The sequence below is a fragment of the Taudactylus pleione genome, unplaced genomic scaffold, assembly GCF_031769625.1.
Source record: "Taudactylus pleione unplaced genomic scaffold, aTauple2 ptg000189l, whole genome shotgun sequence".
In the NCBI taxonomy this organism is placed as follows: Eukaryota; Metazoa; Chordata; class Amphibia; order Anura; family Myobatrachidae; genus Taudactylus; species Taudactylus pleione.
This window is the reverse complement of record NW_028284591.1, coordinates 15065423-15081288: the sequence shown is the minus strand read 5'-3', so window position 1 is coordinate 15081288 and position 15866 is coordinate 15065423.

The following is a 15866-nucleotide window of genomic DNA, read 5'->3' as shown; positions in this document are numbered from 1 at the left end:
GTACAATGCCATCTGGAAACATGGAAGGGTCCGTGCACCTACAGCATGTATGCTCTCAATCAATAAAGTTTGTTCTATATATTAATAGCAGAAGGACAAGTTTTATGAGTGACATATTTCTATGAAGCTGTTGTCTGAGCAGATAATATACCAAATTAAAGGTCTTGGGCTGTAGATTTGCAGAAAATATTGGCGTTGTAATAGATTGCTTCCTTTTCAGATTTATGTGGCAAAACGTCCACCTGCCAATACTAAAGCATCACCATTGTGCTCTGGAAATGTGACAGTTGGTGTACTCTCCCTGTGCACTTGCTGTATGACTTGGAACATGTGACGTGCTGGGTGCTCTGGATATGTGACAGTTGGTGTACTCTCCCTGTGCATTTCTGGGTGGTCTGGAATTTATTGGACAGTTACAGTATTTGGAGCCACACATATCAGCTCATCTTGTGGGGACCTCAATCACTAACTGCTTTGTTATTTAATTATTCACTTCACCTTGCATTGTTTACACCAAACATGCCTAGAGGTTGGTTTCGAGGACGTTGACGTGGTGGAATCCTTACATGTCACCCAGGGCATGCAGTTCAAAGATCTTAAACAATGTATAACAAGATCATAGGATACTTTGCTTGCTTTAGACATTACATAGTTGCCACAATACTACTTTTTGGGTTCTATGGACGTGCAATGTCTGAACTATAAAGTCCTACACTTCTTGGTAGAGGAGGTTAACAGCCATTTTTCAGACCACTGTCACAATGGAAAGGTTTCATTGCCCAATGTGGTTGCTCCACCACATTTAGCAGAACTCTTTATGACAAATATCCTCAAATTATGGACTCAATATCTCCATAATATCCTCAGTAACTTCTCTGCCGGGTGCACCGGTACTAATACATAGTACAGCGGGCAGCACTACAGCTACTACTACCTGCAGTTACTACTACCTGCCGTGTGTGATCCAACCCCTCCCCTGTCTGTTGTGTCCAAGAGATGCCGCACATGAAGAAATCAAGGAGCCGGCAGTGACGTTCCCTGCACAAACGGCAGCAGCACAGGGAGCAGTTCCTCCTCCGGAGAGTCCTGGTCAGTGGCCAACTGGGCCTCCAGGCAGTTTCCGCAGTCCCTTTGGCTGACCAGCCCATCCTTTGGTGACTCACCCTCCCCTGGTAATCTGGTTGCTTCCCCACTGCCACGATCTAGCTCTGATCAGGCAGCACAGCTGAACAGTATCTGCGCATGCGCAGCAGCTAAGTAAAGTAAAGCTTCTGCACATGCCCAGCCGCAGCAGCTCTTCCCATAAGCCCTTGTGGAGCTCAGGCCATCAGTCATCAGCCTCCAGCCCCGGCACAGTCACAGCCACAGTGAGTGACGCATGGCACATACAGACAGCAGCTGCAGAACAGGGCCAGCAGAAAGCTTCCAAAAAAGAGGAGTCCCCAGAAACAGGTACTGCGAGTGTATATGTATATATATATATATATATATATATATATTAGGGGTGAGCGGGTTCAGATTTCTGAAATCCGAACCCCCCGAGCCCCCCCGATCCGAGGCCGATCCGAATCAGGCTCGACTTTTCCCCGCCTGACTCGGATCTGAAATCGAGGCAAAACGTCATCATCCCGCCTTCCGGGTCTCGCGGGTTTTGGATCCTATATAAGGTACCCGCGTCAAAGCCATTTTCTCACTCGGCTGTGGACAGTGAAGAGGGAGGGTGGGAGTTAGGGCTGGCTGGGCTGTGTAGTGTAGTGTAGTGTAGTGTTGTAGTGTAGTGTAGTGCAGTGTAGTGTTGTGCTGTGCTGTGCTGCGCTGTGCTGCTGTTGTCCATAGGGGCTGGCTGTGCTGCGCTGTGCTGCTGTTGTCCATAGGGGCTGTGTCCACTACTTCAAAGTCCATAGGGGCTGGCTGGACTGTGTTGTGCAGTCAGTTGTCAATAGGGGCTGTGTCCACTCCAAAGTCCTGTGCAGTGTCCCAGTCCTAAAGGGGTGCTGTAGTGTTATCCAGGGGTGCTCTGTCTGTCAGGGGTGCTCCCCCCAAGTGCTAAAAAAAAAAAAAAATTTCTGTGTTTGTGAATTGTGTGGGCTGTGGCTGCACGTGCATCAATAAAGGAGCAGCACCAAGCGTGCGCCTGTGTCCCATAGTAAAATGCCGGCTGGCTTGTCCGTTAAAGGGTGCTGTAACCCCCAAAGGGCACTCCAAACAAAATATAAAAATATATATATTTTTTGTGTTTGTGAATTGTGTGCGCAGTAGCCGCACGTGCATCAACAAAGTAGTGCCAAGCGTGCGCCTGTGTCCCATAAATAAAGGGCCGGCTGGATTGACCACTAAAGGGTGCTGTAACCCCCAAAGGGCACTCCAAACAAAATAAAAATATATATTTTTTTGTCTTTGTGAATTGTGTGCGCAGTAGCCGCACGTGCATCAACAAAGTAAAGGCAAGCGTGCGCCTGTGTCCCATAAATAAAGGGCCAGCTGGATTGACCGCTAAAGGGTGCAGTAACCCCAAAAGGGCACTCCAAACAAAATAAAAAAATATTTTCTGTGTTTGTGAATTGTGTGCACTGTAGCTGCACATGCATCAACAAAGGAGCAGCGCCAAGTGTGCGCCTGTGTCCCATAAGTAAAGAGCCGGCTGGCTCATTTCTTAAAGGGTGGTGTAACCCACAAAGTGCACTACTCTCCAGCAAAAATAAAAAAAATATTTTCTGTGTTTGTGTGCGCCTTAGCCGCACGTATATATCAATATAACATAAATGGAGGACCAAACTTTCTCTGATAAAAATAAAATAGGAAAAGATCAAGAACCACTTCCTCCTAGTGCTGTTGCTGCTGCTGGGAGTTGTTCATCATCCCAGAGAGGAAGTAGGAACACCACTACTTTTACTAAACAATTGACCCTCCAGCAGTCATTAGCGAGGAGGATGAAGTACGACAGCAGTCATCCTGAAGCAAAATAACTGAGGCCTTGACTGCTATGTTGGTGTTAGACGTGCGTTCGGTATCCGCCATTAGTGCAGTGGAATTTAGACAATTGATGGAGGTAGTGTGTCCCTGGTTCCAAATGCTGTCTAGATTTCACCTGCATCCTCAAAGCAGCAGCGACAAACGTGCATCTGTCTGTTAAAGGATGGTGTAACCCTCAAAGTGCGCTCCACAAACAATTAAAAAATTCTTCTTTTTATTTCTGTCTTTGTGAAATGTGTGGGCTGTAGCCGCACCTGCATCCTTAAAGCAGCAGTGACAAGTGTGCGTCTGTCTGTTAAAGGGTGATGTAACCTTCAAAGTGCGCTCCACAAACAATAAAAAAATTCTTTTTTTTCCTCTTTTGTGAAATGTGTGGGCTGTAGCCGCACCTGCATCCTTAAAGCAGCAGCGGCAAGCGTGCATCTGTCTGTTAAAGGGTGGTGTAACCCTCAAAGTGCGCTCCACAAACAATCAAAAAATTCTTATTTTTTTTTCTGTCTTTGTGAAATGTGTGGGCTGTAGCCACACCTGCATCCTTAAAGCAGCAGTGACAAGCGTGCGTCTGTCTATTAAAGGGTGGTGACACCCTCAAAGTGTGCTCCACAAACAATAAAAAAATTATTCTTTTTTTTTCTGTCTTTGTGAAACGTGTGGGCTGTAGCCGCACCTGCATCCTTAAAGCAGCAGTGACAAGCGTGCGTCTGTCTGTTAAAGGGTGATGTAACCCTCAAAGTGTGCTCCACAAACAATAAAAAAATTCTTCTTTTTTTTTCTGTCTTTGTGAAATGTGTGGGCTGTAGCCGCACCTGCATCCTCAAAGCAGCAGCGACAAGCGTGCGTCTGTCTGTTAAAGGATTACATCAGTGACAGCATCCAAGTAGGCATGTCAGACAGTCCGTACCTTTACTGGCAGGAAAAAGTGGCAATTTGGAGGCCCCTGTACAAACTGGCTGTATTTTACCTGAGTTGCCCGCCCTCCAATGTGCACTCCGAAAGAGTGTTTAGTGCAGCCGGGAACCTTGTCAGCAAAAGGCATAGGAGGTTGCTTCCACAAAATGTGGAGAAGATGATGTTCATAAAAATGAATTATCAACTTTTCCAGGGAGACCACCCTCCAGACCGTATAGAGGGACCTGTGGTGGTGGATTCCAGCGGGGACGAATTAATACTCTGTGAGGATGAGGATATACACAACACTGAAGAGGGTGCGGAATCAGTGAATGAGGAGAATGAGGACGACATCTTGCCTCCGTAGAGCCAGTTTGTGCAGGGACACATTAATTGCCAGCTTGTTTTGTGGGGGCCCAAACGAACCAATCATTTCAGCCACAGTCATGTGGCAGACCCTGGTGCTGAAATGATTGGTTTGTTAAAGTGTGCATGTCCTGTTTATACAACATAAGGGTGGGTGGGAGGGCCCAAGGACAATTCCATCTTGCACCTCTTTTTTTTCTTTGCATTATGTACTGTTTGGGGCCTAGTTTTTCAAACTGCCATCCTGTCTGCCACTGCAGTGTCACTCCTAGATGGGCCACGTGTTTGTGCCACCCACTCTTGTCGCTTAGCATAGTCATCCAGCTACCTCGGTGCAACCTTTTGGACATAAAAACACTATTGTGAGGTGTGAGGTGTTCAGAATAGACTGGAAATGAATGGATATTAAGGTTATTGAGGTTAATAATAGCATAGGAGCAGAAAAACTCACAATTTCTGTGATTTTAGCTGTTTTTATGTTTTAAAAAAAAAAAATACAGATCCAAAACACAAAACCCAGAACCCAAAACACCGAAGGGTGGTTTTGGCAAAACCAATCCAGATCCAAAACACAAAGAAAGATCCAGATCCAAAACCAAAACACAAAACACGAAAAGTGGCCGGTGCACACCCCTAATATATATATAATTGCATAATGTGTAAGGGGGGCTTTGCACTGTGTGTACAGTGTGCAAGGAGCATTACTATTTTGTGGTGTGCTGTGTAAGAGGCACTACTACAGTTTAGCATAACGTGTATAAGGGACACTACTATTTAGTGTAATGTGAATAAGGGGTACAAGTTGTGGCGTAATGTGAATTGGGGTACTATAGTTTGGCCATGCTCCTTCCCTATGAGAGCACGCCCCTATTTTTGCCTGCGCACCTGCGTCATGCACTGTCCTTGTTTACAATGGGGGGGCACCAAAGTGCTTTCTGGCACAGGGCACCAAAATGTTTAGTTATAGCTCTGTGGGCATCTGTATGCTGGCTGAGCGGTGGGAGATATTAGCATATGTTCGCAGCTTCATTGAGTGCGATAAGCTGCAATCGCAGTTGCGATCTGTGCTGAATCAGGCCCACAGTACAGTTTTATGTGTCATTAAGTGCTAAAAACAGGTCATGAAACCTCCCAAAAAGATAACACATTTTTGCAGTAGATACTAATTGCGGCATCTTGGTCTTTACCCATAACATCTATATTGAAAGCTACTTGATATTACAGGTAAGATGTAGCTCAATGGGATTTCACAGCATTACAATTCTGTTCGTGGCTTTTGTAGACGCCCTAGGAAAATTACAAGTGAGATTAAATAGAACGCTGACAGCAATGTGGAGACGGTGATGGATGAGCCGCCATCTCTAAGACAGCTGACTGTGTGTTAAGGTCAAACTTTGCACATAAAGGACAAAATAAAAACACAAGAAGAGAAGAGAAAATGTGAAGTGTCATATACTTTTTAAAATCAACCCACTATATGTTATAAATACAGTATTTTATTCTAGTGCAAAGTTCAGAGGATTTATTAAATGCAACAATTATTTTAAATGTTATCTAGAGCCTACTGGTAAAGTTCACCCATGTTCATTTATGAGATTATATTCACCATTTTAAAGCAGCATTGCCACATACAGTATATGCCTGATTCTGATTCAGAATCTGCAGTTCCTGTTTGCGCGTCTTTTGCCGGTACTGCTGTGCGACTTTATGCTAATACCAATACTAGTCTGTCCACTTTGTTTGTCTTTGATGCACCATTGGTTGCACCATCGAAACTTGCACCTGCCCTATGGCAGGTGCTGTTCCCCATTTGCATGTGGCCTCCTGTATAAGCAATTCTGCATCTATGCACATAACCATTATCAGCAACACGCCTGTACACTCCCATACCACCCCCTCAAGTCAGACCTTTTCTGTGCATCATTTAAGACTAGAGATGGGCGCCGTTCCCCGTGTTTTGGTTTGGGGTTTAGTTCTAACTCATCATCGTGTTTTGGATTTGATTGTATACTTTTTTTTTAATGATAAAAACAGCTAAAATCACATAATTTTGGTCTGTTTTTGTTCCTACAACATTATTAACATTAATTTCCAGTCATTTCCAGTCAATTTAAACCACCTCAGAGCTCACAATATTGGGCCTGATTCAGACCCACTCGCGAGCGGCTGTCCGCTCGCAAGTGGGTCGATGGTCTGCACTGAGCATGCGCACGACGGAGGGAGCTCCGTCGTGCGCATGCGCCAGACACGACGAGCGAAGGACTTTCCTTCGCTCGTTGTGTCCGATCAAAGGGGGCGTGCTGTCAATGTTGATTGACAGCACGCCCCCTTTGGTGGGCGTGCCGGGGGCGTGCCTCCCTGACGGGGGCGTTCCCACGGGAACGCCTCCCGTCAGAAGCCGGCCCACTGACATCACTAGTGATGTCAGTGGGAGTGATTTTGGCTCTGGAGTTTGCGGTTGAAAACCTCAACCGCAGGCTACGGCTCGCAATTTCGGCCATCAAAATGCACGCTCGTATAGCCTGTGGGTGGTGACCCACAGCTATACGAGCGTTCAGGAGGACGCTCCATGAAAATGGAGCCTGGCCCTCATTCAGAGCGTGCGCTCTGCTCAGAGCGTACGGCTCTGAATGAGGGCCCTTGTTTTCACTTTTCCCCAATATAGGTCAAAAGGCTGCAGTGGATTGGCTGGCTAAGCGACAGAGCAGCGGCACAAATGCACATCTATGAAACTTTGCCACACAGCAGTGGCAGACAGGATGACAGTTTAATAAACTATAAAAATGTTTGTCGTCTATGCAAAAAGACAGTCACGAAAGCCCCAAACAGCGCATAATGCAATGAAAAGAGTTGCAAGATGGAATTGTCCTTGTGTGGGTGACCCTTATGTAGCATATTAAGAAGGACATGCACAGTTTAATAAACCAATCACTTCAGCGACAGGAACTGCCACTTTGTGGCTAAAGTTATTGTTTTGTTTTGTGCCCCCACAAAACAAGCTACCAGTGGGTAGGTAAAAGTGTTGTTAATGATGCATGAGCATCCTGTCTGCCACTGCTGTGTGGTGTTAAAAATGGGCTTAAGGGAACTAAGCTAACAATGCTGTCTATGATCCCTACAGTTGCAAGATGTCACTGTCATTATCATACTCATTCTCACCATCACCAGTGTTTACATCATCTTCACACAATATTAATTCATCCCCGCTGGAATCCACCATTACAGAAGTCTTTGTACTTTGACATAATTGCTTGTAAAGGTCTTCCTCTTTCCAGTTCATTTTGATGATCATCTAACCAGATGTCAAAATGTTGTGTTGACTCAACCGCATCACCAGTGCATCTCTAGGGAAAGCTCAGGCCCTGATTCAGAGCCGGACGCTCTGACCAGAGCGCTTGCTCTGAATCAGGGCCATCCTATTTAAATTTGGAGCGGACTTTTGGATGCTCGCATAGCTGTGGGTTACCACCCACAGCTTATGCGAGCGTTCATGATAATGGTCGCGATGGTCAAGACCATCGCGACCATCGGGCGGTAGGGTCTCATTGCCGCAAGCCCTGGAGTGATTTTTGCTCTATCAGAGCCAAAGTCACTCTGACTGACATCACTAGTGACGTCAGTGGGGCCTTACCCAGATGGTAGGCGTTCCCATGGGAACGCCTCCGTCTGGCAGCCACACCCCCGGCATGCCTACCAAAGGGGGCGTGCTGTCAATCACCATCGACAGCATGCACCCTTTGGTGCGAGACCTGGAGTGACCCGGGTCACGGGTCCCTCCGTCGTGTGCATGCGCATTTGGGTACCATCGACCCGCTTGCGAGCATCCTGCGCTCGCTAGCGGGTCTGAATGAGACCCTCAATTTTTTCCTGGCAGCCACAGTTGCTGGAGAAACTGAAGGAGGAGACATTGTTGTGTCATGTGCCACTTAGACTGATAGCTTGCTCACCAGCAGCTGTTTGCATCTCTTAAGATCAGTTGGAAAGAAAGACATGACATACAACTTACGATCAATCACAATCACCAAAATGTAGTTATTCAATTTCTAGATGTTGATAATCCTTGGATCCTGGTGAAGTGAATATGAGTTTATCTACAAGTCCGAATTACTTAGCGGAATTGCTTCATTTTAGCTCCTCCTTCAGTTTCCCGAGCTGCTTTTCCAAAAGTCTAATTAGGGGAATCACCTGACTCAAGCTGGCAGTGTCTGAACTCACTTCAATTGTGACTACTTCGAATTGTTTCAGCACCTTGCACAACCCTAAAGTGTTCTCCACTGTGCTTGATTAAGGTACATTCCCCCTCCTCTCCGTATATTAGGTCATGGCTTGATGTGTACAGTAGGTTTGGATGGCTTGTTGCTGTTCCTCCATTTGCTGAAACATATAAAGAGTGGAATTTCACCTTGTTACTACCTCTTGCTTCAATTGGTAGCATGGCATATTGAACTTTTCTTGAAGACACTGCAAGCTTCTGTATGCAGTTGCAGAATGGCATGTTCAAATTAACCCAGCTGTAATGCTCTCATAATATTTGTAGTATTATCAGAAATCACAAATTCCGAAGATAGTCAAAGCGATGTAAGCTATTTTGCTACGACATCCCATTATCTTTCTAACAGGTTGACACCGGTATGCCTCTGAAGGTGAATCCGGTGATACAGAGATTATGTATCACCGGCGAATGAGCTTATGTATCATGCCTGGGAATGTAGGGATTATGTATCATGCCTGGGAATGAGCTACCTACTGCTGCTGCTGGTGCTGAAGGTGGTACACCCACCCAGTGGGATGTCACAGTCACAGTCACAGTCTTTTGTTTGCCCATTACTGCTTGTACACATATATGAGATTAAGTGGACAGTGGGTACAATGGCATTTTGTAGGCCAAAAATTTTTTTTTTTTTTAATGACCTGGCATAGGCAAGGCATTGCTTTTCTGGTAAAATGGTACCAAGATGGAATTTTGTAGCAGGGACACATGACCTAAATTAACTGTTTAAAACCAGATGCATTATTACAGATATTGAATGCAGATTTAATACCGACACCCGGACCATAAACGGACATTAGCGATATATGATTGGCTCTGGCTCCTGACAGTTCCCTCTTGGGCTGGTCAGTCAGTCAGTTGCCAAGTAGCGATGTATGTGGTCACACACATACATCATTAATGTCCGTTTATGATCAGGGTGTTGGTTTGTTTTTTGCAAAGACCCGGCGATGCTATGCCTATATAAGTATAGGCTTATTTTTAACAGGTACTCCAATTGGATTTCTACTGCTCAAGGGGACAGAACTTCTGGCAGCAGGTATGTGTAAGTGTGGTAGGTGTATGTAATAAACTTGTACTTACTACTGTGTGTGTGTGTTGTGGTTTTGTAACTATTTTTTTACAGCAGGGATTGTGGGGCCGGCCACTTGCTTGCACTTGTACAAGTGCCAAAGGGCAGGCACACTGGCATCTGTAGTTCCATGGTAAAAAAACAACAGTTTCTAATTTTTTACACCACTATTACCCCCACCCACCAGGGGCGTGGGGAAGAGTCCCGGGCTTCAGACTAAGCCTGGGATGCTCGGGAGGAGTGGACACCTTTATTGGGGGGTCCCCATCTCCCCTGAGATCCCCAGCTTGGGCTGATAAAGGTTTGGCCAGGGAGACCCGGTGATAGGGTCCCCTGGCTGTGGCATTACAACCCGGTCAGATTTGAGTCGAGTGCTGGTTTCAAAAATAGAGGGACCCCCTACACAATTTTCCCCCTATTTTTAAAGCCAGGACTGATCAGCAGCCCAGTGCTGGTTCCTAAAATCCAGGGTAAATGTACTCAATTTTCCCCCCGTATTTTTAGGAACCAGGACAGGCTCAGGAACCTGGGGCTTAGTATGCTTTTTTTGGGGGGCGGACCTAAAAAAATTTTTTTATATCAACCTCTTTAGATAAGGTTTACATGCAGAAACATACACAAATCACACTGATCTGTATATGTTTCTGGCAAACACGCATTTCAGGAGGTTGTCTTTTTGAAACTTCTAATTAGCTGTGATTTTGCTACAATTAGACCTGAGATTGTAATCTTGTTAATTAGTAAAATCAAAATTTGCATCATTTTCATGAAAAGTTCTTCTGAGTTTGGCCGATGGTGAGTTTATTCTAGTATTTCAGTGAAAAGAGAGACATCTCACCTGAGTTTGTCTTTAGTAAATTTGTCAGTTGAAAAAAATGCCTAAACTCACCGAGATTGCAATCTCGGACCAACACGAAGTCGATGCCTGACTGACAGCAGTTGCAGAACGACAACTCACAAATAAAGGTCAAGCCTGAACCTTTCCTTGCAACTGCTTGTGGTATATTACATGGCATGTATGTTAGCAATTTTATGTTTTTTCTGCAGAAAACTTTTCATTTATTATAGGTGATGTTATTTCAGCAATGTAAATATTGTATTGACTTCAAATACTCTGACTTATCTCTCTATGTCCTTGAGCATCAGCTTTAGTAGATGATGTTAAAGGACTAGTACCATCATGACTTATGGCGCAGCTACAACACTAGTACTTGGTTGCTGCTCCCGCTGTTCTACTGATTGAACGTCGTGATCCATATCGATGTCTGAAGTTTTTTGAACACACACACCAAAAAGACTTTGGTCCTTTTTGGTGTGTGTGGCCCTTGACCTACTGACTTACACACTGTATCATGGCCTGAAGTTCTTTGAACACACACACATACTGTACCAAAGAGACTGATATTTTTTTTAGAAAAGGAACAACTGCCCCCCAACTTCAAGTGAAACATTGCATAGAAATATACTAAAGCTGGTGGCCCTTGACCTACTGACTTACACACAGTATCATGGCTTTAAGTATTTTGAATACATACACACCAAAAAGTTTTTTTTGAAAAGCAACAACTGCCCACCAACCGAGAGCAAGGCACTGTGCAGAAATATATTTTTAAGCCAGTGACCTTTGACCTAATGCCTTATAAACTGTATCACTTCTTAAAGTTATTTAAACACACATACACCAAAAAAACTTTTTTAGAAAAGCAACAACTGCCCACCAACTGCAAACAAAGCACTGCACAGAAATATATTATTTAAGCCGGTGTCCCTCAACCTTCCGATTTACACACAGTATCAAGGCCTAAAGTTTTTTGAACACACTAATTTTTTTTGTAGAAATTATCAACAAAATTCCCACTGACTGAGACTCACTGCGCAGATAATATTAAGGCGGTTGCCCTTGATCTACTGACCCTTAGTGTACCTACTGACTTACACACAGTATCACAGGAATGGGTATGGTTCGATTCCCATCAGCGGCAGCCCGACATGAGCAGAGTTCAAAGCAGCAGAAGCCCGACAGCGCTGGAAATCCCGATCGGGGATAGGTGAGTATCTACTAACCTAACCCCCCTAACCCTCCTTAGGGGTGCCTAACCCTAACTTCCCCCCAAGTGCCTTACCCAAATCCCCCCTCTAAGTGCCTAACCCTAACCACCCCTTTCCCCGATGCCTAAACCTAAGTCCCCCGGGGTGGTGCCTAACCCTAAGACCCCCCCAGGGATGCCTAACCCTAACCCTCCCTCCCCCTAGCCTAACCCTAACCCTCCCGGGGGGTGCCTAACCCTAAGTCCCCCCTGGGAGCCCTAAACCTAACCCTCCCCCACTGCGGCTGTCCGCTCTCGGCGCACGGCATCACTACGAATGGGATGCCGGGCGCCGGTCTCCCGGCGTCGGGGAAATGCGGGTGTCTACATCTAGACGCCCGGCATTTCACCCTTGCTGGGAAATGACAGTCGGGAAGCCGGCTGCCGGTATTTAGGCAGTCGGCTTCCCGATTGCATACCGTATCACTGACTGATGTTTTTTACACACAAACTAATTTTTTTTGTTCGAAATCAACATCACACTGCTCACCAACTATGACGCACTGCACAGATAATATTAAGGTGGGTTCCTTGACCTACTAACTATTAGCGTTAGAATTTTTAAACACAGTATCATGAAGTTTTCTAAACACACAATATTTTTTTCATACCACACACTATAAAAAAATAAAAACAATGTTTGCTGACTGCCTATCAATACCAGCTCACTAGTATTTACTCTAAGGGAGTCAGGGACGTGTGGGTGCCACTGCCCTTCAAACAGTGGGCCTGATTCAGAGCCGCTCATAAGCGGCCGCTTGTTCGCTCTGAGCGATGTTCGCACAACTGCGCATGCGTATGGGACGTAATGCGCATGCGCAAACCAGTCATTGTGGTCGGAAATCGTGCGCTTGCAAAACTGCGAGGGGCTGCTAATTTGATTGACAGAATGCACCGTTTGTGGGTGGTAACAGGGGAAGGTGCTTAAAAACAGGGGAGTGGAGATCCGAACGCAGGCGTGCCAAACAGTCAAAAGGGCATTTAATGGGAGTGCATAATTAGTAAAGGAGCGTCATCGACCATGTCACTTGGTTGTCTTTTAGCCTGAACTGCTCGCAGTGATAGCGGTAAGAAAAACCTACCACAAGCACTGCGAGCAGTTCAGATGCCTTTCGATGTACCCGATTAATCTAATAAACACCGAAGATGACGTGTGATGCGAACGGTAAAGGGGCGTCTTTACAAAATAGCGAGCGCATTTTTCGTTCGATCGCTCAGACATAGAGGCGTCAACAAACCGCAAAGAGCGAGCGCTCAATTTAAATAGCCGGCCCCTTTTTTGGAATGACCGTCCGCAAATAGCGTCCGGCTCTGAATCAGGCCCAGTGTTGCTTTGAAGTTGAACTTGAAAGTGGAACTTGAATTTCCTCCCACACCTCCGGTGGTCCTGTGATAAATGGGGCCTGAATCAACACAGGAGGGATTCAGGACCTAATTCAGACCGCTCGCTATATGCGTTCGCTCGCTCAATGCGTATGCAAATTCGGGAAGACAGGCGATCACATGGCAAGACATTAGCACGCCCACTATGAGTGGGCGTGCAATTGCTTTGTGTATGCAGATGCTCACCAGCCAGTATAAAGATGCCCACTTGCGCACGTCATCTCCAGGAAGTGTATGCAACCATCGGTACCATCGAGTACCACCGGATGCATACGCAGCGCTTGTGGTTGACCAACCCCTACAGCAAAGAGGTACTATGTTGCTGCCTCTTAATTATGCATGCCTCTGAAATGGCATTAAGATGCTCAGGCACACCTGCGTTCGCACCTCCACTCCACCATTTTTAATGGCCATCCCCTGTTACCATCCATAAACGGCTTCTCCTGCCCTTTTTTTTAAACTCAGTATACCATAAAAATAGCAATTTTGATGGTATATTGTAGTGATAGCTATTGACAGAGGCACCATTGATGAAGCCATGAAGGGTAGAAGAGGACAGTGGGCGGATTGGGTCTGTTTGCCCGTCGGCTGCTTCTTCCACTCTACAGCCGCAGGGTGTGGGTGCTGCTGGATCCGGGAAGTCCCTCTGAGATTGCCGTTTGCTGGAAGATTATCTTTCAGCAACCTGCCCACTGGGCGTTTCTGACTGGTCGCATCAGATGCGACCATGTCAGGGAAAGCCCAGCCTGGCGTGGTCGCATCTGATGTGACCACGCCAGGAAACTGGTTAATTCACTAGGCTCACTCCAAAGATCAGTATCATCCCCAGGGTCATAATTAGAAGTGAGTAAGCGGTGTAACTGCCCAGGGTGCAGGACCTAGGATGCGGCACTGTTGCTCCCCCGTTGCACCAACATTTGGTTTGCAGGGTGACTGGAACAGGAAGTATAAAATATCTTTAAAAGTGGAAGCCTGCTATACAATACAACCATAGCAAAAAAATCTATACATTATACAGTCTGTCACATAAAAAACTGCTTTGTTACACTTAAATAAAGAGCTGAAGGACAAGCAATACCTAAATATATAGCAACTGCTCCCATTTAATGGCAACATTCAAATTAAATATTGTATTTCAATTACTTAAGATGCATTGGAAACAGGATACATCAAAATCTATTATCATCATTTAATTGGAAGACATAATTTAATTATTCCCCGGTAATTAAAAATTACGAAGATAAATCACTTCTGTGGGAGATGGTATTTGACTAACCTATTATCAGTTACAGACTAGATTATTGAGGATATACAGCATTTTTGTTATTGTCTCCATGAATAGAACAGAGCGAGTAGGAACTCTTCCTATTGTCTTCATGTAGTTTGTTGATTTTCCCAGGTTACTCATGAATTTGCTTTGTAATTCAGGAGACCATTATGGAAAAATGTGATAAGACAAAAATGTAATTACATTTCATAGATTTTTTTTTCTCCCCACAGATAATTACAAGACATTTAAGAAGGCTGAGAGAAGCAGAAGTCTCACAAATATGTGTTTTCTGTCTGCTTACGATTCCACCCTGCCTGAAACACAGAGCTTTGTAATTCAGTAAGCACTGCTACTCTCTGTAACCCTCCTATCGGCTGAAGGGTGTCCTCCACGTCAGCCACATACATTAATAACTTAACAACTCGTAAGGGAGGTGCAGCTTAAAATATGGGGCCTGATTCAGACCCGTCGCTAAGCTGCACTCGCTCGCACATCTGCGCATGCATATGATTCGCAGTGCGCGTGCGCAAGCCAGTCATATGGAAGCATGCGCTCATTGTACACATACTGAGCGCTACTTTGAGTGACAGTTAGTGCTGTTTGTGGGTGGTAACAGGGGAAGGTGCTTGTGAACGGGGGAGTGGTGGTGTGTACACAGACATGTCTGAGATTCAAAACGGAGTTTAATGGGCTTGCATAATTAGCATGGAAGCATCATTGAACACATCACTCGGTAGTTGTTTTGCCTGATCTGATCGCAGTGCTTGCGGTGGGGTAGGGTCTACTTCAAGGGCTGTGAGCTGCTCCAATGGCTCTCGATGTTTCTGATGATTCATACACTTCCTGGAGATGACGTGGGTTAAGAATGAAAAGTGGGCATCTTTAAACACCAGTGTACGCTCACTGCCCTCGCTCTCTGACATAGAGGGTGTCCTTAAGCCAGACAATGCGTTCGTGGGATTTGCATACCCGGCCTCTTTTGGCACCGAGCGAGGGCAGCTTAGCGACCAGGTTTGAATCAGGCCCATAGTCACAAAGGTGAGTGCACCCAAACCATACTAGCCGACATTCAGCTCCCTCCTTCCGGTAGGGAGCTGAATGTCTGCTTACCGTGGGCGGTGTGGCCGGGCAATGATGATGCATTGTGTCATTGTGGCCACGCCCCCTCTTCACAATGCCGAAATTAATGGCATTGTGAAGCAGGGGGCAGGGCCACGATGACGAAATTCAGCGCAAACCGAGTCACCGTTCCCCCACAGTGGTGGTTTCTATCTGTACTCTGGGGGGGGGGCGTCAGAAGGGTTGGCAGCCGTCAGGAGGCTTGCCTGCCTTTCCGGGGGACCGGGAGTGGCACCCAATATTCGGGAGGTTCTCGGCCAAATCCTGACCCAAACGAAAATACAAAAATAAACTTGCGACTAGTCTGGCTCTCTACTGTCCTTTCACGCCAAAGACACTAGCCAACAAAACAGCCAACAAAGAAACAAACAGGGAGGGGCGGGCTGGTGAGACTCAGCAGACAAAGAGGTCTGGATTTAAAATAACAGCAAAGTAAAA